Source organism: Scyliorhinus torazame, chromosome 23 (assembly GCF_047496885.1).
Source record: "Scyliorhinus torazame isolate Kashiwa2021f chromosome 23, sScyTor2.1, whole genome shotgun sequence".
NCBI lineage: Eukaryota > Metazoa > Chordata > Chondrichthyes > Carcharhiniformes > Scyliorhinidae > Scyliorhinus > Scyliorhinus torazame.
In genome coordinates, this window is record NC_092729.1 from 80,243,052 (window position 1) to 80,265,551 (window position 22,500).

Sequence of the window (22,500 nt, forward strand, 5' to 3'; positions counted from 1 at the left end):
AGTGAGAGACAGAGAGGGAGAGAGAGGGAGAGAGAGAGAGACAGACAGACAGAGAGACAGAGAGAGAGAGAGAGACAGACAGAGAGAGACAGAGAGAGACAGACAGAGAGAGACAGAGAGAGAGAGAGACAGAGAGAGAGAGACAGAGAGAGAGAGAGACAGAGAGAGTGAGGGAGAATGAGACTGCGAGAGAGAGAGTGAATCAGTGAGAGAGAGACGAGGACAAGAAGATCTGAATAATACTCACCTCAACACAGGCAAAATAAAGAACGGGACATCCTTCAAAGCTGAAAATATTATTTCTGGGAAGTCCCCACAAAGGCCTGGAGTATCCGGCTGGATGACTCTCATAAATAGTGGCATTCTATGAAACAGAGAGAGAGAGAATAGTGGATCAGTTAAATCGCAACGTCTGGTCGTGAGAAAGGAAATCCCCCCTCACAAACTAATCAATTCGCTCAATCCTACCTCCTCCCAACCTCCCTCAATCCCCCACCTACCCACCTTCTCCCCGCCTCCCTCAATCCCCACCTACCCACCTCCTCCTCGTGTCCCTCAATCTCCACCTACCCACCTTCTCCCCGTATCCCTCAATCCCCCAACTACCCACCTTCTCCCCGTATCCCTCAATCCCCCACCTACCCACCTTCTCCCCGTATCCCTCAATCCCCGACCTACCCACCTTCTCCCCGTATCCCTCAATCCCCCACCGACCCACCTTCTCCCCGTATCCCTCAATCCCCCACCTACCCACCTTCGCCCCGTATCCCTCAATCCCCCACCTACCCACCTTCTCCCCGCCTCCCTCAATCCCCCACCTACCCACCTTCTCCCCGCCTCCCTCAATCCCCACCTACCCACCTCCTCCTCGTGTCCCTCAATCTCCACCTACCCACCTTCTCCCCGTATCCCTCAATCCCCCAACTACCCACCTTCTCCCCGACTCCCTCAATCCCCAACTACCCACCTTCTCCCCGTATCCCTCAATCCCCGACCTACCCACCTTCTCCCCGTATCCCTCAATCCCCCACCGACCCACCTTCTCCCCGTATCCCTCAATCCCCCACCTACCCACCTTCGCCCCGTATCCCTCAATCCCCCACCTACCCACCGTCTCCCCGTATCCCTCAATCCCCCAGCTACCCACCTTCTCCCCGTATCCCTCAATCCCCCACCGACCCACCTTCTCCCCGTATCCCTCAATCCCCCACCTACCCACCTTCGCCCCGTATCCCTCAATCCCCCACCTACCCACTTTCTCCCCGTATCCCTCAATCCCCCACCTACCCACCTTCTCCCCGTATCCCTCAATCCCCCACCTACCCACCTTCTCCCCGTATCCCTCAATCCCCCACCTACCCACCTTCTCCCCGTATCCCTCAATCCCCCACCTACCCACATTCTCCCCGTATCTCTCAATCCCCCACCTACCCACCTTCTCCCCGTATCCCTCAATCCCCCACCTCCCCACCTTCTCCCCGTATCCCTCAATCCCCCACCTACCCACCTTCTCCCCGTATCCCTCAATCACCACCTACCCACCTTCTCCCCGTATCCCTCAATCCCCCACCTACCCACATTCTCCCCGTATCTCTCAATCCCCCACCGACCCACCTTCTCCCTGTATCCCTCAATCCCCCACCTACCCACCTTCTCCCCGTATCCATCAATCCCCCACCTACCCACCTTCGCCCCGTATCCCTCAATCCCCCACCTACCCACCTTCTCCCCGTATCCCTCAATCCCCCACCTACCCACCTTCTCCCCGTATCCCTCAATACCCCACCTACCCACCTTCTCCCCGTATCCCTCACTCCCCCACCTACCCACCTTCTCCCCCGTATCCCTCACTCCCCCACCTACCCACCTTCTCCCCCGTATCCCTCACTCCCCCACCTACCCACCTTCTCCCCGTATCTCTCAAACCCCCACCTACCCACCTTCTCCCTGTATCCCTCACTCCCCCACCTACCCACCTTCTCCCCGTATCCCTCAATCGCCACCTACCCACCTTCTACCCGTATCCCTCAATCCCCACCTACCCACCTTCTCCCCGTATCCCTCAATCCCCCAACTACCCACCTTCTCCCCGACTCCCTCAATCCCCAACTACCCACCTTCTCCCCGTATCCCTCAGTCCCCCACCGACCCACCTTCTCCCCGTATCCCTCAATCCCCCACCTACCCACCTTCTCCTCGTATCCATCAATCCCCCACCTACCCACCTTCGCCCCGTATCCCTCAACCCCCACCTACCTACCTTCTCCCCGTATCCCTCAGTCCCCACCTACCCACCTTCTCCCCGTGTCCCTCAATCCCCACCTACCCACCTTCTCCCCGTATCCCTCAATCCCCCACCTACCCACCTTCTCCCCGTATCCATCAAACCCCACCTACCCATCTTCTCCCCGTATCCCTCAATCCCTCACCTACCCACCTTCTCCCCCGTATCCCTCAATCCCCCACCTACCCACCTTCTCCCCGTATCTCTCAATCCCCCACCTACCCACCTTCTCCCCGTATCCCTCAATCCCCCACCTACCCATCTTCTCCCCGTATCCCTCAATCCCCCACCTACCCACCTTCTCCCCGTATCCCTCAATCCCCCACCTACCCACCTTCTCCCCGTATCCCTCAATACCCCACCTACCCACCTTCTCCCCGACTCCCTCAATCCCTCACCTACCCACCTTCTCCCCCGTATCCCTCAATCCCCCACCTACCCATCTTCTCCCCGTATCCCTCAATCGCCCACCTACACACCTTCTCCCCGTATCCCTCAATCCCCCACCTACCCACCTTCTCCCCGTATCCCTCAATCCCTCACCTACCCACCTTCTCCCCCGTATCCCTCACTCCCCCACCTACCCACCTTCTCCCCGTGTCCCTCAATCCCCACCTACCCACCTTCTCCCTGTATCCCTCAATCCCCCACCTACCCACCTTCTCCCCGTATCCCTCACTCCCCCACCTACCCACCTTCTCCCCGTTTCCCTCAATCCTCCACCTACCCACCTTCTCCCCGTATCCCTCAATCGCCACCTACCCACCTTCTACCCGTATCCCTCAATCCCCACCTACCCACCTTCTCCCCGTATCCCTCAATCCCCCAACTACCCACCTTCTCCCCGACTCCCTCAATCCCCAACTACCCACCTTCTCCCCGTATCCCTCAATCCCCGACCTACCCACCTTCTCCCCGTATCCCTCAATCCCCCACCGACCCACCTTCTCCCCGTATCCCTCAATCCCCCACCTACCCACCTTCTCCTCGTATCCATCAATCCCCCACCTACCCACCTTCGCCCCGTATCCCTCAACCCCCACCTACCTACCTTTTCTCCATATCCCTCAATCCCCACCTACCCACCTTCTCCCCGTGTCCCTCAATCCCCACCTACCCACCTTCTCCCCGTATCCCTCAATCCCCCACCTACCCACCTTCTCCCCGTATCCATCAAACCCCACCTACCCATCTTCTCCCCGTATCCCTCAATCCCTCACCTACCCACCTTCTCCCCCGTATCCCTCAATCCCCCACCTACCCACCTTCTCCCCGTATCCCTCAATCCCCCACCTACCCATCTTCTCCCCGTATCCCTCAATCCCCCACCTACCCACCTTCTCCCCGTATCCCTCAATCCCCCACCTACCCACCTTCTCCCCGTATCCCTCAATACCCCACCTACCCACCTTCTCCCCGACTCCCTCAATCCCTCACCTACCCACCTTCTCCCCCGTATCCCTCACTCCCCCACCTACCCATCTTCTCCCCGTATCCCTCAATCCCCCACCTATCCACCTTCCACCTTCTCCCCGTGTCCCTCAATCCCCACCTACCCACCTTCTCCCCGTATCCCTCAATCCCCCACCTACCCACCTTCTCCCCGTATCCATCAAACCCCACCTACCCATCTTCTCCCCGTATCCCTCAATCCCTCACCTACCCACCTTCTCCCCCGTATCCCTCAATCCCCCACCTACCCACCTTCTCCCCGTATCTCTCAATCCCCCACCTACCCACCTTCTCCCCGTATCCCTCAATCCCCCACCTACCCATCTTCTCCCCGTATCCCTCAATCCCCCACCTACCCACCTTCTCCCCGTATCCCTCAATCCCCCACCTACCCACCTTCTCCCCGTATCCCTCAATACCCCACCTACCCACCTTCTCCCCGACTCCCTCAATCCCTCACCTACCCACCTTCTCCCCCGTATCCCTCACTCCCCACCTACCCACCTTCTCCCCGTATCCATCAAACCCCACCTACCCATCTTCTCCCCGTATCCCTCAATCCCCCACCTACCCACATTCTCCCCGTATCTCTCAATCCCCCACCTACCCACCTTCTCCCCGTATCCCTCAATCCCCCACCTCCCCACCTTCTCCCCGTATCCCTCAATCCCCCACCTACCCACCTTCTCCCCGTATCCCTCAATCCACCTACCCACCTTCTCCCCATATCCCTCAATCCCCACCTACCCACCTTCTCCCCGTATCCCTCAATCCACCGACCCACCTTCTCCCCGTATCCCTCAATCCCCCACCTACCCACCTTCTCCCCCGTATCCCTCACTCCCCCACCTACCCACCTTCTCCCCGTATCCCTCAATCCCCACCTACCTACCTTCTCCCCATATCCCTCAACCCCCACCTACCTACCTTCTCCCCATACCCCATAACCCCCCACCTACCTACCTTCTCCCCGTATCCCTCAATCCCTCACCTACCCACCTTCTCCCCGTATCCCTCACTCCCCCACCTACCCACCTTCTCCCCGTATCCCTCAATCCCCCAACTACCCACCTTCTCCCCGTATCCCTCAATCCCCCACCTACCCACCTTCTCCCCGTATCCCTCAATCCCCCACCTACCCACCTTCTCCCCGTATCCCTCAATCCCCCACCTACCCACCTTCTCCCCGTATCCCTCAATCCCCACCGACCCACCTTCTCCCCGTATCCCTCAATCCCCCAACTACCCACCTTCTCCCCGTATCCCTCAATCCCCACCTACCCACCTTGTCCCCGTATCCCTCAATCCCCCAACTACCCACCTTCTCCCCGTATCCCTCAATCCCCCACCTACCCACCTTCTCCCCGTATCCATCAAACCCCACCTACCCATCTTCTCCCCGTATCCCTCAATCCCTCACCTACCCACCTTCTCCCCCGTATCCCTCAATCCCCCACCTACCCACCTTCTCCCCGTATCTCTCAATCCCCCACCTACCCACCTTCTCCCCGTATCCCTCAATCCCCCACCTACCCATCTTCTCCCCGTATCCCTCAATCCCCCACCTACCCACCTTCTCCCCGTATCCCTCAATCCCCCACCTACCCACCTTCTCCCCGTATCCCTCAATCCCCCACCTACCCACCTTCTCCCCGTATCCCTCAATCCCCCACCTACCCACCTTCTCCCCGTATCCCTCAATTGCCCACCTACCCACCTTCTCCCCCGTATCCCTCAATCCCCCACCTACCCACCTTCTCCCCGTATCCCTCAATCCCCCACCTACCCACCTTCTCCCCGTATCCCTCAATCCCCCACCTACCCACCTTCTCCCCGTGTCCCTCAATCCCCAACTACCCACCTTCTCCCCCGTATCCCTCACTCCCCCACCTACCCACCTTCTCCCCGTATCCCTCAATCCCCACCTACCCACCTTCTCCCCGTATCCCTCAATCCCCCACCTACCCACATTCTCCCCGTATCTCTCAATCCCCCACCTACCCACCTTCTCCCTGTATCCCTCAATCCCCCACCTACCCACCTTCTCCCCGTATCCATCAATCCCCCACCTACCCACCTTCGCCCCGTATCCCTCAATCCCCCACCTACCCACCTTCTCCCCGTATCCCTCAATCCCCCACCTACCCACCTTCTCCCCGTATCCCTCAATACCCCACCTACCCACCTTCTCCCCGTATCCCTCACTCCCCCACCTACCCACCTTCTCCCCCGTATCCCTCACTCCCCCACCTACCCACCTTCTCCCCCGTATCCCTCACTCCCCCACCTACCCACCTTCTCCCCGTATCTCTCAAACCCCCACCTACCCACCTTCTCCCTGTATCCCTCACTCCCCCACCTACCCACCTTCTCCCCCGTATCCCTCAATCCCCCACCTACCCACCTTCTCCCCCGTATCCCTCACTCCCCCACCTACCCACCTTCTCCCCGTATCCCTCAATCGCCCACCTACCCACCTTCTCCCCCGTATCCCCTCACTCCCCCACCTACCCACCTTCTCCCCGTATCCCTCAGTCCCCCACCTACCCACCTTCTCCCCCGTATCCCTCACTCCCCCACCTACCCACCTTCTCCCCGTATCCCTCAATCGCCCACCTACCCACCTTCTCCCCCGTATCCCTCAATCGCCCCACCTACCCACCTTCTCCCCGTATCCCTCAGTCCCCCACCTACCCACCTTCTCCCCCGTATCCCTCACTCCCCCACCTACCCACCTTCTCCCCGTATCCCTCAATCGCCCACCTACCCACCTTCTCCCCGTATCCCTCAATCGCCCACCTACCCACCTTCTCCCCGTATCCCTCAATCCCCCACCTACCCACCTTCTCCCCGTATCCCTCAATCACCACCTACCCACCTTCTCCCCGTATCTCTCAAACCCCCACCTACCCACCTTCTCCCCGTATCCCTCAATCCCCCACCTACCCACCTTCTCCCTGTATCCCTCACTCCCCCACCTACCCACCTTCTCCCCGTATCCCTCAATCCCCCACCTACCCACCTTCTCCCCGTAACCCTCAATCCCCACCTACCCACCTTCTCCCCGTATCCCTCAATCCCTCACCTACCCACCTTCTCCCCCGTATCCCTCACTCCCCCACCTACCCACCTTCTCCCCGTATCCCTCAATCGCCCACCTACCCACCTTCTCCCCGTATCCCTCAATCGCCCACCTACCCACCTTCTCCACGTATCCCTCAATCCACCTACCCACCTTCTCCCCGTATCCCTCAATCGCCATTCTGATCCAGACATTCTATAACATAATTGATTTAGTTACAGACTGTGTTGGGTTACTTACATTGCATATAATTTTAAGGTAACTACAATTATCAGCTTGGCACGTAATAGTATTATTTCCTCCTGTACAAATATATGATTCGTTATTTGGGACCATATCTGTGGAAAATAAAAATGAATTAACATGACCATTTAATTAACCGAAAATGGTATCATTTGAATTACAAAGACATGAACAGATTGTAGAAGCCAGGTATTTCGAATACAACTAGTATCGGTGGAAGATAGCTGTTTAAGCATAAATATTAAGCCCCAGTTTTAAATACTCATTTAAAAATTAGAATTTCAGCACCCTTAAATTCAGATCTTCAAGAGATACATGAAACAGCATAAAATTCCATCATAGATTAAAACAGCACAGTTGCAACACAATTTGACACTGCTTGTGTTATTGTCAAGGACAAGGGCTGAATTCCATGGCAACGGGGTGGCAGGAGTCCAGTGCAGCTTGTCGAGCATTGAATCAAATATATATTTGATGCCAGCTTTCCCGATATGAAGTCTCCATTGTTACATTAGCCAAGCTAGCATAAAACCAGTTTATTGCTGGTAAAGATTAGCAGAATATCACATTTCATGCAGACAAAGCGTTTGATAAGGTTCCCCACGGTAGGCTATTGCAGAAAATACGGAGGCTGGGGATTGAGGGTGATTTAGAGATGTGGATCAGAAATTGGCTAGCTGAAAGAAGACAGAGGGTGGTGGTTGATGGGAAATGTTCAGAATGGAGTACAGTCTCTGTTCTGGGGCCGTTGCTGTTTGTCATTTTTATCAATGACCTAGAGGAAGGCGCAGAAGGGTGGGTGAGTAAATTTGCAGACGATACTAAAGTCGGTGGCGTTGTCGATAGTGTGGAAGGATGTAGCAGGTTACAGAGGGATATAGATAAGCTGCAGAGCTGGGCTGAGAGGTGGCAAATGGAGTTTAATGTAGAGAAGTGTGAGGTGATTCACTTTGGAAGGAATAACAGGAATGTGGAATATTTGGCTCATGGTAAAGTTCTTGAAAGTGTGGATGAGCAGAGGGATCTAGGTGTCCATGTACATAGATCCCTGAAAGTTGCCACCCAGGTTGATAGGGTTGTGAAGAAGGCCTATGGAGTGTTGGCCTTTATTGGTAGAGGGATTGAGTTCCGGAGTCGGGAGGTCATGTTGCAGCTGTACAGAACTCTGGTACGGCCGCATTTGGAGTATTGCGTACAGTTCTGGTCACCGCATTATAGGAAGGACGTGGAGGCTTTGGAGCGGGTGCAGAGGAGATTTACCAGGATGTTGCCTGGTATGGAGGGAAAATCTTATGAGGAAAGGCTGATGGACTTGAGGTTGTTTTCGTTGGAGAGAAGAAGGTTAAGAGGAGACTTAATAGAGGCATACAAAATGATCAGGGGGTTGGATAGGGTGGACAGTGAGAGCCTTCTCCCGCGGATGGATATGGCTGGCACGAGGGGACATAGCTTTAAACTGAGGGGTAATAGATATAGGACAGAGGTCAGAGGTAGGTTCTTTACGCAAAGAGTAGTGAGGCCGTGGAATGCCCTACCTGCAACAGTAGTGAACTCGCCAACATTGAGGGCATTTAAAAGTTTATTGGATAAACGTATGGATGATAATGGCATAGTGTAGGTTGGATGGCTTTTGTTTCGGTGCAACATCGTGGGCCGAAGGGCCTGTACTGCGCTGTATCGTTCTATGTTCTATGTTCAGACATGAAACAATTAAAAGCTGATGTTGCACATTGAAGATGGACGGCTTGCCATCAAATCAAATGTGTTTGAGTCTAACCCAAACCAATTCGGATTATATTGGGGTGTAATTAGACGACTTAAGACAGATATGAAAGTGTATAACTGAAAAGTGTCCCCCGCCATTTTAGTGTTGTGCTGTGTTCAGTGTTGTGTTGTCTCTCTGTTAGTTTAACAGTCTGTGTCAGTGATGTTAGTCCACTTTTGACTTTGAGTTGGAGTTTAGCTGAAGATTAGCTCTCTCTCTCTCTCTTCATGTTCCATTGCCAGACTTTGACCTTTTAAAAGTTGCTTTCGAGCTGTCTGCCTAAGCAAAGAAAGATAATGTCTGTAATTCTCTGAAAGCTTCGAATTGTCTACGAATTGCCTTTTAAATGACTTTCAAATTGGAATCAAGCGACTGCAAATAAAACAATTCTTTTTTGGCACCTGAGAAGTTTTAACTGAAGTTTCTGCTGAGTTCCAGTATTCGCAAAGTGCTACTGATAACCGAATAGCAGAGATGATATAAATTCCTTCTACGTTACACAGTCGAATAATACAAGGAATCGAACAACTTGGCGTAGTCCAGAAATATTACAAATCTTACAACTTGTGGTAGGGAAATTACTGGAGAGAATTCTTCGAGACAGGATCTACTCCCATTTGGAAGCAAATGGACGTATTAGTGAGAGGCAGCATGGTTTTGTGAAGGGGAGGTCATAGAACATAGAACATAGAAAATACAGCACAGAACAGGCCCTTCGGCCCACGATGTTGTGCCGAACCTTTGTCCTAGATTAATCATAGATTATCATTGAATTTACAGTACAGAAGGAGGCCATTCGGCCCTTTGAGTCTGCACCGGCTCCTGGAAAGAGCACCCTACCCAAACTCAACACCTCCACCCAACACCAAGGGCAATTTTGGACATTAAGGGCAATTTATCATTGGCCAATTCACCTAACCTGCACATCTTTGGACTGTGGGAGGAAACCGGAGCACCCGGAGGAAACCCACGCAGACACGGGGAGGACGTGCAGACTCCGCACAGCCAATGACCCAAGCCGGAATCGAACCTGGGACCCTGGAGCTGTGAAGCATTGTGCTAGCCACAATGCTACCGTGCTGCCCTTAAGAACAAATAAATCTACACTATATCATTTTACCGTAATCCATGTACCTATCCAATAGCTGCTTGAAGGTCCCTAATGTTTCCGACTCAACTACTTCCACAGGCAGTGCATTCCATGCCGCCACTACTCTCTGGGTAAAGAACCTACCTCTGATATCCCTCCTATATCTTCCACCTTTCACCTTAAATTTATGTCCCCTTGTAATGGTTTGTTCCACCCGGGGAAAAAGTCTCTGACTGTCTACTCTATATATTCCCCTGATCATCTTATAAACCTCTATCAAGTCGCCCCTCATCCTTCTCCGTTCTAATGAGAAAAGGCCTAGCACCCTCAACCTTTCCTCGTAAGACCTACTCTCCATTCCAGGCAACATCCTGGTAAATCTTCTTTGCACCTTTTCCAAAGCTTCCACATCCTTCCTAAAATGAGGCGACCAGAACTGTACACAGTACTCCAAATGTGGCCTTACCAAAGTTTTGTACAGCTGCATCATCACCTCACGGCTCTTAAATTCAATCCCTCTGTTAATGAACGCGAGCACACCATAGGCCTTCTTCACAGCTCTATCCACTTGAGTGGCAACTTTCAAAGATGTATGAACATAGACCCCAAGGTCTCTCTGCTCCTCCACATTGCCAAGAACTCTACCGTTAACCCTGTATTCCGCATTCATATTTGTCCTTCCAAAATGGACAACCTCACACTTTTCAGGGTTAAACTCCATCTGCCACTTCTCAGCCCAGCTCTGCATCCTATCTATGCCTCTTTGCAGCCGACAACAGCCCTCCTCACTATCCACAACTCCACCAATCTTCGTATCGTCTGCAAATTTACTGACCCACCCTTCAACTCCCTCATCCAAGTCATTAATGAAAATCACAAACAGCAGAGGACCCAGAACTGATCCCTGCGGTACGCCACTGGTAACTGGGATCCAGGCTGAATATTTACCATCCACCACCACTCTCTGACTTCTATCGGTTAGCCAGTTCGTTATCCAACTGGCCAAATTTCCCACTATCCCATGCCTCCTTACTTTCTGCATAAGCCTACCATGGGGAACCTTATCAAATGCCTTACTAAAATCCATGTACACTACATCCACTGCTTTACCTTCATCCACATGCTTGGTCACCTCCTCAAAGAATTCAATAAGACTTGTAAGGCAAGACCTACCCCTCACAAATCCGTGCTGACTATCCCTAATCAAGCAGTGTCTTTCCAGATGCTCAGCAATCCTATCCTTCAGTACCCTTTCCATTACTTTGCCTACCACCGAAGTAAGACTAACTGGCCTGTAATTCCCAGGGTTATCTCTAGTCCCTTTTTTGAACAGGGGCACGACATTCGCCACTCTCCAATCCCCTGGTACCACCCCTGTTGACAGTGAGGACGAAAAGATCATTGCCAACGGCTCTGCAATTTCATCTCTTGCTTCCCATAGAATCCTTGGATATATCCCGTCAGGCCCGGGGGACTTGTCTATCCTCAAGTTTTTCAAAATGCCCAACACATCTTCCTTCCTAACAAGTATTTCCTCGAGCTTACCAATCTGTTTCACACTGTCCTCTCCAACAATATCGCCCCTCTCATTTGTAAATACAGAAGAAAAGTACTCGTTCAAGACCTCTCCTATCTCTTCAGACTCAATACACAATCTCCCGCTACTGTCCTTGATCGGACCGACCCTCGCTCTAGTCATTCTCATATTTCTCACATATGTGTAAAAGGCCTTGGGGTTTTCCTTGATCCTACCCGCCAAAGATTGTTCATGCCCTCTCTTAGCTCTCCTAATCCCTTTCTTCAGTTCCCTCCTGGCTATCTTGTATCCCTCCAATGCCCTGTCTGAACCTTGTTTCCTCAGCCTTACATAAGTCTCCTTTTTCCTTTTAACAAGACATTCAACCTCTCTTGTCAACCATGGTTCCCTCACTCGACCATCTCTTCCCTGCCTGACAGGGACATACATATCAAGGACACGTAGCACCTGTTCCTTGAACAAGTTCCACATTTCACTTGTGTCCTTCCCTGACAGCCTATGTTCCCAACTTATGCACTTCAATTCTTGTCTGACAACATCGTATTTACCCTTCCCCCAATTGTAAACCTTGCCCTGTTGCACGTACCTATCCCTCTCCATTACTAAAGTGAAAGTCACAGAATTGTGGTCACTATCTCCAAAATGCTCCCCCACTAACAAATCTATCACTTGCCCTGGTTCATTACCCAGTACTAAATCCAATATTGCCCCTCCTCTGGTCGGACAATCTACATACTGTGTTAGAAAAGCTTCCTGGACACACTGCACAAACACCACCCCATCCAAACTATTTGATCTAAAGAGTTTCCACTCAATATTTGGGAAGTTAAAGTCGCCCATGACTACTACCCTATGACTTCTGCACCTTTCCAAAATCTGTTTCCCAATCTGTTCCTCCACATCTCTGCTATTATTGGGGGGCCTATAGAAAACTCCTAACAAGGTGACTGCTCCTTTCCTATTTCTGACTTCAACCCATACTACCTCAGTAGGCTGATACTCCTCGAACTGCCTTTCTGCAACTGTTGTACTATCTCTAATTAACAATGCCACCCCCCCCCCCCACCTCTTTTACCCCCCTCCCTAATCTTATTGAAACATCTATAACCAGGGACCTCCAACAACCATTTCTGCCCCTCTTCTATCCAAGTTTCCGTGATGGCCACCACATCGTAGTCCCAAGTACCGATCCATGCCTTAAGTTCACCCACCTTATTCCTGATGCTTCTTGCGTTGAAGTATACACACTTCAACCCATCTCCGTGCCTGCAAGTACTCTCCTTTGTCAGTGTTCCCTTCCCCACTGCCTCATTCCACGCTTTGGCGTCCTGAATATCGGCTACCTTAGTTGCTGGACTACAAATCCGGTTCCCATTCCCCTGCCAAATTAGTTTAAACCCTCCCGAAGAGTACTAGCAAACCTCCCTCCCAGGATATTGGTGCCCCTCTGGTTCAGATGCAACCCGTCCTGCTTGTACAGGTCCCACCTTCCCCAGAATGCGCTCCAATTATCCAAATACCTGAAGCCCTCCCTCCTACACCATTCCTGCAGCCACGTGTTCAACTGCACTCTCTCCCTATTCCTAGCCTCGCTATCACGTGGCACCGGCAACAAACCAGAGATGACAACTCTGTCTGTCCTGGCTTTCAACTTCCAGCCTAACTCCCTAAACTTGTTTATTACCTCCACACCCCTTTTCCTACCTATGTCGTTGGTACCAATGTGCACCACGACTTCTGGCTGCTCACCCTCCCCCTTAAGGATCCTGAAGACACGATCCGAGACATCCCTGGCCCTGGCACCCGGGAGGAAACATACCTTCCGGGAGTCTCGCTCGCGACCACAGAATCTCCTATCTATTCCCCTAACCATTGAATCTCCTATCACTATTGCTTTTCTATTCTCCCCCCTTCCCTTCTGAGCCCCAGAGCCAGACTCAGTGCCAGAGACCTGGCCGCTAGGGCCTTCCCCCGGTAGGTCATCCCCCCCAACAGCATCCAAAACGGTATACTTGTTTTGAAGGGGAACGGCCACGAGGGATCCCTGCACTGTCTGCCTGTTTGTTTTTGTCCCCCTGACTGTAACCCAGCTATTCTTGTCCTGTACCTTGGGTGTGGTTACCTCCTTGTAACTCTTCTCAATCACCCCCTCTGCCTCCCGGATGATCCGAAGTTCATCCAGCTTCAGCTCCAGTTCCCTAACACGGTCTTTGAGGAGCTGAAGTTGGGTGCACTTCCCGCAGGTATAGTCAGCGGGGACACCGGTGGTATCCCTCACCATGCACATCCTACAGGAGGAGCATGCAACTGGCCTAGCCTCCATCTCCTCTTACCTGACAGAATATAGCTGCCCTGTGGACTAACTAGATCTCTGCCCTCCGACTCTGCTCCCAGTCAGCTACACTTTCTGTAAACTCCTGGCTCTCTTCGCACTCTTTGCGGAAATGTCGGAAACAAAATGAAAGGAGCACCTTACTCCCTTCTCGCCTAACTCCCTCGGTCACCAAACTCTTACTATAGCACTCAAAAAGCACCAAATTCAGCACTCCCTCGGTCACCAAACTCTTCCGATATATAGCACTCAAAAAGCACCAAATTCAGCACTCAGTGCAAAAACTGTTTTGTGAAGGGGAGATCGTGTCTCACTAACTTGATAGAGTTTTTCGAGGAGGTCACGAAGATGATTGATGCAGGTAGGGCAGTGGATGTTGTCTATATGGACTTCAGTAAGGCCTTTGACAAGGTCCCTCATGGTAGACTAGTACAAAAGGTGAAGTCACACGGGATCAGGGGTGAGCTGGCAAGGTGGATACAGAACTGGCTAGATCATAGAAGGCAGAGAGTAGCAATGGAAGGATGCTTTTCTAATTGGAGGGCTGTGACCAGTGGTGTTCCACAGGGATCAGTGCTGGGACCTTTGCTCTTTGTAGTATATATAAATGATTTGGAGGAAAATGTAACTGGTCTGATTAGTAAGTTTGCAGACGACACAAAGGTTGGTGGAATTGCGGATAGCGATGAGGACTGTCGGAGGATACAGCAGGATTTAGATTGTTTGGAGACTTGGGCGGAGAGATGGCAGATGGAGTTTAATCCGGACAAATGTGAGGTAATGCATTTTGGAAGGTCTAATGCAGGTAGGGAATATACCGTGAATGGTAGAACCCTCAAGAGTATTGACAGTCAGAGAGATCTAGGAGTACAGGTCCACAGGTCATTGAAAGGGGCGACACAGGTGGAGAAGGTAGTCAAGAAGGCATACGGCATGCTTGCCTTCATTGGCCGGGGCATTGAGTATAAGAATTGGCAAGTCATGTTGCAGCTGTATAGAACCTTCGTTAGGCCACACTTGGAGTATAGTGTTCAATTCTGGTCGCCACACTACCAGAAGGATGTGGAGGCTTTAGAGAGGGTGCAGAAGAGATTTACCAGAATGTTGCCTGGTATGGAGGGCATTAGCTATGAGGAGCGGTTGAATAAACTTGGTTTGTTCTCACTGGAACGACGGAGGTTGAGGGGAGACCTGATAGAGGTCTACAAAATATGAGGGGCATAGACAGAGTGGATAGTCAGAGGCTTTTCCCCGGGGTAGAGGGGTCAATTACTAGGGTTCTTTGTAGCGCGCCAGGACTTTGATTCATCAAATAAGCTTCCGCCACACTTGGCGTAGTTCGGCAGGTTAAGACCTTTCAAATTATAGATTCCAACACAGATACCCGGGAGTGAGTTACAGACTGGAATCTAATCGAGGGGTTCGGGGTGGTTTATTTATAGAATAACAGATACCCGGGAGTGAGTTACAGACTGGAATCTAATCGAGGGGTTCGGGGTGGTTTATATAGAGAATAACAGATACCCGGGAGTGAGTTACAGTCTGGAATCTAATCGAGGGGTTCGGGCTGGTTTATATATAGAATAACAGATACCCGGGAGTGAGTTACAGACTGGAATCTAATCGAGGGGTTCGGGGTGGTTTATATATCGAATAACAGAGACCCGGGAGTGAGTTACAGACAGGAATCTAATCGAGGGGTTCAGGATGGTTTATATATAGAATAACAGATACCCGGGAGTGAGTTACACACTGGAATCTAATCGAGGGGTTCGGGGTGGTTTATATATAGAATAACAGATACTCGGGAGTGAGTTACAGACTGGAATCTAATCGAGGGGTTCGGGGTGGTTTATATATAGAATAACAGATACCCGGGAGTGAGTTACAGACTGGAATCTAATCGAGGAGTTCGGGGTGGTTTATATATAGAATAACAAATACCCGGGAGTGAGTTACAGACTGGAATCTAATCGAGGGGTTCGGGGTGGTTTATATACAGAATAACAGATACCCGGGAGTGAGTTACAGACTGGAATCTAATCGAGGGGTTCGGGGTGGTTTATATACAGAATAACAGATACCCGGGAGTGAGTTACACACTGGAATCTAATCGAGGGGTTCAGGCTGGTTTATATATAGAATAACAGATACCCGGGAGTGAGTTACAGACTGGAATCGAATCGAGGGGTTCGGGGTGGTTTATATATAGAATAACAGATACCCGGGAGTGAGTTACAGACTGGAATCTAATCGAGGGGTTCGGGGTGGTTTATATATAGAATAACAGATACCCGGGAGTGAGTTACAGACTGGAATCTAATCGAGGGGTTCGGGGTGGTTTATATATAGAATAACAGATACCCGGGAGTGAGTTACAGACTGGAATCTAATCGAGGGGTTCGGGGTGGTTTATATATAGAATAACAGATACCCGGGAGTGAGTTACAGACTGGAATCGAATCGAGGGGTTCGGGGTGGTTTATATATAGAATAACAGATACCCGGGAGTGAGTTACAGACTGGAATCTAATCGAGGGGTTCGGGGTGGTTTATATACAGAATAACAGATACCCGGGAGTGAGTTACAGACTGGAATCTAATCGGGGGGTTCAGGATAGTTTATATATAGAATAACAGATACCCGGGAGTGAGTTACAGACTGGAATCTAATCGAGGGGTTCAGGATGGTTTATATATAGAATAACAGATACCCGGGAGTGAGTTACAGACTGGAATCTAATCGAGGGGTTCGGGGTGGTTTATATATAGAATAACAGATACCCGGGAGTGAGTTACAGACTGGAATCGAATCGAGGGGTTCGGGGTGGTTTATATATAGAATAACAGATACCCGGGAGTGAGTTACAGACTGGAATCTAATCGAGGGGTTCGGGGTGGTTTATATATAGAATAACAGATACCCGGGAGTGAGTTACAGACTGGAATCTAATCGAGGGGTTCGGGGTGGTTTATATATAGAATAACAGATACCCGGGAGTGAGTTACAGACTGGAATCTAATCGAGGGGTTCGGGGTGGTTTATATATAGAATAACAGATACCCGGGAGTGAGTTACAGACTGGAATCGAATCGAGGGGTTCGGGGTGGTTTATATATAGAATAACAGATACCCGGGAGTGAGTTACAGACTGGAATCTAATCGAGGGGTTCGGGGTGGTTTATATACAGAATAACAGATACCCGGGAGTGAGTTACAGACTGGAATCTAATCGGGGGGTTCAGGATAGTTTATATATAGAATAACAGATACCCGGGAGTGAGTTACAGACTGGAATCTAATCGAGGGGTTCAGGATGGTTTATATATAGAATAACAGATACCCGGGAGTGAGTTACAGACTGGAATCTAATCGAGGGGTTCGGGGTGGTTTATATATAGAATAACAGATACCCGGGAGTGAGTTACAGACTGGAATCTAATCGAGGGGTTCGGGGTGGTTTATATATAGAATAACAGATACCCGGGAGTGAGTTACAGACTGGAATCTAATCGAGGGGTTCGGGGTGGTTTATATATAGAATAACAGATACCCGGGAGTGAGTTACAGACTGGAATCTAATCGAGGGGTTCGGGGTGGTTTATATATAGAATAACAGATACCCGGGAGTGAGTTACAGACTGGAATCTAATCGAGGGCTTCAGAGTGATTTCTAATAATTTTATTATTGTCACAAGTGGGCTTACATTAACACTGCAATGAAGTTACTGTGAAAAGCCCCTAGTCGCCACACTCCGGCGCCTGTTCGGGTACACAGAGGGAGAATTCAGAATGGCCCAATTCCTGGACAACACGTCCTTCGGGTGCGTCATGTTTGTACGCCGCGACGGACTGAATGGATTTTGGTTCTTCCAGTTGCCTCTCTCTCTCGGAATATTTTTGCAAGTGCCAATCTCAGGAGGAGTCACGGAACTGGTTCCCTCCGTTCTCAGCCGGTGCCTTGTCCGACGACGACGAGGCCTAGCTGTATTTCCAAAAGCCTTTGGGTCGGGACCGGACATGTCGGCGGGGGCCCGCGGGTGTTTTCTTACCAGTTCGACCTGAGCAGTGGGCAGGGGGGCAAGAGGAGATCCTCCCGGAGCTTTCCGGAAGGAGTGTTTTGGACGACGACTCAAATTGGGCCGAGGCCAAAGGCCGCGGGGGAGAGAGAGAGGGAGGCCGGGGTGGATTGGGTCGGCCAGACAGAAAGGACGACGTAGGCCCCCCTCCCCCTCCCCACCCTGGGCCCAAAGCGCCTCGTCCCCTCGACCGAGGAAACCTCGACACTCGATCGCCCCGCCCTCCTCCCTCCAGCATGGGGCGATCCCCAAGTCGCCCACGGTGAATCGCAGTGCGGCCTAGTCCGACCGCGATGACTCAGCCAGCGAGAGTTAATAAGAGTTCAACAATCTTACTCACCTTGTCCATTCGCTATGCTGATGAGAAAAATAAACATACGGCTAAAGTTTCTATTCATTTTTAAATCTTGCGTTATTAAATCGCACTGAAACTGGAGAGTTGCGACCACAGCGACACCCACAAATTTCCCCCGGCACTTCCTTATTCTGCACAGTGTAATATCCTGCTCCCGCCAGAGTCAACGCCCAAAATGATGCAATCACAACCTCCTCGAGCCTCTTTCTCATTCTCCTCTTCAAATCCCTCCCTCCCTCCCTCCCTCCCTATCTCTGTAACCTCCTCCAGCCTCTTTCCCATCCTCCTGTTCAAATCCCTCCCTCGCCCTCCTCCCTCCCTATCTCTGTAACCTCCTCCAGCCCCGACAATTCTCATCCTCCTGTTCAAATCCCTCCCTCGCCCCCTCCCTCCCTATCTCTGTAACAGCCTCCAGCCCCTACAATTCCCATCCTCCTCTTCAAATCCCTCCCTCCCCCCCCCTCCCTATCTCTGTAACCTCCTCCAGCCCCTACAATTCTCATCCTCCTGTTCAAATCCCTCCCTCCCTCCCTATCTCTGTAACCTCCTCCAGCCCCAACAATTCCCGTCCTCCTGTTCAAATCCCTCCCTCGCGCCCCTCCCTCCCTATCTCTGTAACCTCCTCCAGCCCCTACAATTCCCAACCTCCTGTTCAAATCCCTCCCTCCCTCCCTATCTCTGTAACCTCCTCCAGCCCCTACAATTCACATCCTACTGTTGAAATCCACCCTCCCTCCCTATCTCTGTAACCTCCTCCAGCCCCGACAATTCTCATCCTCCTGTTCAAATCCCTCCCTACCTCTGTAACCTCCTCCAGCCCCTACAATTCTCAACCTCCTGTTCAAATCCCTCCCTCGCTCCCTCCCACCCTATCTCTGTAACCTCCTCCAGCCCCTACAATTCTCATCCTCCTGTTCAAAACCCTCCCTCGCCCCCTCCCTCACTATCTCTGTAACCTCCTCCAGCCCCTACAATTCGCATCCTTCTGTTCAAAACCCTCCCTCGCCCCCTCCCTCACTATCTCTGTAACCTCCTCCAGCCCCTACAATTCGCATCCTCCTGTTCAAATCCCACCCTCGCCCCCGCCCTCCCTATCTCTGTAACCTCCTCCAGCCCCTACAATTCTCATTCTCCTGTTCAAATCCTTCCCTCGCCCCCTCCCTCCCTATCTCTGTAAACTCCTCCAGCCCCTACAATTCTCAACCTCCTGTTCAAATCCCTCCCTCCTTCCCTATCTCTGTAACCTCCTCCAGCCCCGACAATTCCCATCCTCCTGTTCAAATCCCTCCCTCGCCTCTTCCCTCCCTATCTCTGTAACCTCCTCCAGCCCCTACAATTCTCATCCTCCTGTTCAAATCCTGCCCTCGCCCTCCTCCCTCCCTATCTCTGTAACCTCCTCCAGCCCCGACAATTCTCATCCTCCTGTTCATATTCCTCACTCGCCCCCTCCCTCCCTATCTCTGTAACCTCCTCCAGCCCCGACAATTCCCATCCTCCTGTTCAAATCCCTCCCTCCCTCCTCCCTCCCTATCCCCTCCCTATCGCTGTAACCTCCTCCAGCCCCGACAATTCCCATCCTCCTGTTCAAATCCCTCCCTCCCTCCCTCCCTATCTCTGTAACCTCCTCCAGCCCCTACAATTCTCAACCTCCTGTTCAAATCCCTCCCTCGCTCCCTCCCACCCTATCTCTGTAACCTCCTCCAGCCCCTACAATTCTCAACCTCCTGTTCAAATCCCTCCCTCGCCCCCTCCCTCACTATCTCTGTAACCTCCTCCAGCCCCTACAATTCTCATCCTCCTGTTCAAAACCCTCCCTCGCCCCCTCCCTCACTATCTCTGTAACCTCCTCCAGCCCCTACAATTCGCATCCTTCTGTTCAAAACCCTCCCTCGCCCCCTCCCTCACTATCTCTGTAACCTCCTCCAGCCCCTACAATTCTCATCCTCCTGTTCAAAACCCTCCCTCGCCCCCTCCCTCACTATCTCTGTAACCTCCTCCAGCCCCTACAATTCGCATCCTTCTGTTCAAAACCCTCCCTCGCCCCCTCCCTCACTATCTCTGTAACCTCCTCCAGCCCCGACAATTCTCATCCTCCTGTTCAAATCCCACCCTCGCCCCCTCCCTCCCTATCTCTGTAACCTCCTCCAGCCCCTACAATTCTCATCCTCCTGTTCAAATCCCACCCTCGCCCCCTCCCTCCCTATCTCTGTAACCTCCTCCAGCCCCTACAATTCTCATTCTCCTGTTCAAATCCTTCCCTCGCCCCCTCCCCCCTATCTCTGTAACCTCCTCCAGCCCCTACAATTCTCATCCTCCTGTTCAAATCCTGCCCTCGCCCTCCTCCCTCCCTATCTCTGTAACCTCCTCCAGCCCCGACAATTCTCATCCTCCTGTTCAAATTCCTCACTCGCCCCCTCCCTCCCTATCGCTGTAACCTCCTCCAGCCCTCACAATTTTCACCCTTGAGAATATACAACTCCCTCCGACAGAGCAGTGCTCCCTCAGTACTGGCACCGGGGGGAGTGTGGGCCTGGATTATGGAGCTCAAATCCTAGAGTATAGACATCTCCCTCCGACAGTGCAGCACTCCCTCAGTACTGGCACCGGGGGGAGTGTGGGCCTGGATTATGGAGCTCAAATCCTAGAGTATAGACATCTACCTCCGACAGTGCAGCACTCCCTCAATACTGGCACCGGGGGAGTGTCGGCCTGGATTATGGAGCTCAAATCCTAGAGTATAGACATCTACCTCCGACAGTGCAGCGCTCCCTCAGTACTGGCACCGGGGGGAGTGTCGGCCTGGATAATGGAGCTCAAATCCTAGAGTATAGACATCTCCCTCCGACAGTGCGGCGCTCCCTCAGTACTGGCACCGGGGGGAGTGTGGGCCTGGGTTATGGAGCTCAAATCCTAGAGTATAGACATCTCCCTCCGACAGTGCAGCGCTCCCTCAGTACTGGCATCGGGGGGAGTGTGGGCCTGGATTATAGCGCTCAAATCCTAGAGTATAGACATCTACCTCCGACAGTGCAGCGCTCCCTCAGTACTGGCACCGGGGGAAGTGTCCGCCTGGATTATGGAGCTCAAATCCTAGAGTATATACATCTCCCTCCGACAGTGCAGCGCTCCCTCAGTACTGGCACCGGGGCGAGTGTGGGCCTGGATTATGAAGCTCAAATCCTAGAGTATAGACATCTGCCTCCGACAGTGCGGCGCTCCCTCAGTACTGGCACCGGGGAGAGTGTCGGCCTGGATTGTGGAGCTCAAATCCTAGAGTAGAGACATCTCCCTCCGACAGTGCAGCGCTCCCTCAGTACTGGCACCGGGGGGAGTGTGGGCCTGGATTATGGAGCTCAAATCCTAGAGTATAGACATCTCCCTCCGACAGTGCGGCGCTCCCTCAGTACTGGCACAGGGGGGAGTGTGGGCCTGGATTATGGAGCTCAAATCCTAGAGTATATACATCTCCCTCCGACAGTGCAGCGCTCCCTCAGTACTGGCACCGGGGGGAGAGTCGGCCTGGATTATAGCGCTCAAATCCTAGAGTATAGACATCTCCCTCCGACAGTGCAGCGCTCCCTCAGTACTGGCACAGGGGGGAGTGTGGGCCTGGATTATGGAGCTCAAATCCTAGAGTATAGACATCTCCCTCCGACAGTGCGGCGCTCCCTCAGTACTGGCACAGGGGGGAGTGTGGGCCTGGATTATGGAGCTCAAATCCTAGAGTATATACATCTCCCTCCGACAGTGCAGCGCTCCCTCAGTACTGGCACCGGGGGGAGAGTCGGCCTGGATTATAGCGCTCAAATCCTAGAGTATAGACATCTCCCTCCGACAGTGCGGCGCTCCCTCAGTACTGGCACCGGGGGGAGTGTGGGCCTGGATTATCGAGGTTAGATCTCTGAAGTGGGCAGAAAGATTTTCCATCCCGGAATGGGTTGCTCCCTGCGTCTTTCTTGGCTGTGGTTTGTCGTGATAATTTCCTGTGTGAATCGGAATGCATTGCTCTTTCTCAACCCCACCCTGCACAGGCATTCAGGAAATGTGACTGAGCAGGTCACCAGTCCCCTCGAACAGTGACACACACACACTCACAATCTCTCTCTCTCTCTCACTCTCACACACTCTCACTCTCTCACACACTCTCACTCTCTCACACACACACTCTCTCTCTCACTCTCTCACACACTCTCACTCTCACTCTCTCACACACACTCTCTCTCACACACACACTCTCTCTCTCACTCTCACACACTCTCACTCTCTCATACACTCTCACT

General features: G+C 52.2%; 1 protein-coding gene across 1 annotated transcript in view; it reads right to left on the bottom strand.

Moving 5' to 3' along the window:
• Window positions 1-22,500, bottom strand: part of LOC140399673 (DNA excision repair protein ERCC-1-like) — a 342,817-nt gene that overhangs the window by 16,900 nt on the left and 303,417 nt on the right. The window lies entirely within an intron of this gene.